Source organism: Mesitornis unicolor, unplaced genomic scaffold, assembly GCF_000695765.1.
Source record: "Mesitornis unicolor isolate BGI_N332 unplaced genomic scaffold, ASM69576v1 scaffold3817, whole genome shotgun sequence".
Classification (NCBI taxonomy): Eukaryota; Metazoa; Chordata; class Aves; order Mesitornithiformes; family Mesitornithidae; genus Mesitornis; species Mesitornis unicolor.
In genome coordinates, this window is record NW_010194178.1 from 43,300 (window position 1) to 44,832 (window position 1,533).

The window sequence follows — 1,533 nt, forward strand, 5'->3', positions numbered from 1 at the left end:
CTTTTTTTAGTTGTGTGGCAAGAATCACATTTACTGATTCTCACTTTAAAATATTTCAGTTGTATCAGTATCAAAAGACTAAGAAAATAACTTTCTTTGTTTCAGTTTCTCTCAAAAACATTACTTTGATGAATGCTTCGTCTCTGTTAGCACTAATAAATATATGGAAAGCAATCAATTAAAATCACAAATCCTCAGCAGTGGCAAGTACAAACTCCGTACAGTTCTACTGAAGTCTTCCAAAGAGAAGACAAATCAGTGAAGACAGTAGTAGAAAACAAGGCATATAGCATGATTTTTCATGTGGATTTAAAACCTGTCTGGACTCAGTTTGACAGTGTTTGATTTAAAGCAAATATTTTTCACTATTTTTGTAACCAACATGCTTTCAGATACCTACATCCAACCTAAACAACTGCAGGACTGATTTTTTTTTTTTTAATGTAGTTTCCCTTTTAGAGCTATGTTTATTGACTTAGATTAGGACTGGGCTAGCGCCCAGAGACAGTCATATCTAGTCTGCAGGTTTTTTGTTACAAATCAGTTTTTGTTACAAGGTTCAATAAATATTCCTGATTATTTATGTTAGTTCTATTGTGAATTCTTGCCAAAGATACATTGTATTATAACTGAAACAGATGTTCTGTTTTAGACAAATATATTTGTTTTAACAGGACCAGAAATGTAAATGAAACAACAGTGTGTTCAGCATTAACATGGCTCATGATGAACTTTTAGGATTTCATTGGGCTTTTTGGATTAAATTAAAATCTTGAAAAATATTTCAGGAATCTCATTCTGTATTTCAGTCATGGCAACTGTTTTTCTCTGATTGCTGTCGGTTGTAGGCATCTTGGAAATGAAAGCTATCATGACAGGTGAACTATGCTAGAGCAGGACAACACAAACAATCACCATATTTGAAAAATAGAATTGCAATTTTTCTTTCAGCCTCAGTGTTTCTATTGTGACAATACAAACATTTTTATTGGTCTGGCTTTTTTATGTGCTTGTTACATTAAAGCACACTCAGAATAAAATATTTCAGCTCATATTTAAAAGAGAGCTTGATAGGTGTCATGAATTGTTAATTATTTTCAACAAGCAGTAAAGAATGCAACAAGGCAAGAGTATTTTTTGTTGTTATTTTTAGGTGGCTTGGTGTTTGTTTTCTGTTGTACTTGGTTTTAAACTTGATACAAAATCTTTTTCTACCACTTTAAGCAAAAAATTTTCTTGCTCTTGAGGTTTTATAAGCAGTGTAATTAATCATTTACTGCTGTTCAAGTTCAAACACTTCTGCACTGTGACAAATGGGGGAAAGTTGTAATGTCTTGTAAAGTTCTCATTGGGTTTTCTTTAATGTTTAAATTGTCTACTTTAGAATACTTAGAAATATTCTGCTAAGGTAGAATAGGACTGTTTAATACCTTTTGAAGTTGAACCTTGGTGGCAAAAAAATTGATTTGGAAATGTTTGTTCTACAGGATTTTTAGGTCCGCTTGTATTTTATAGGTGTCTGCACATGCTTTA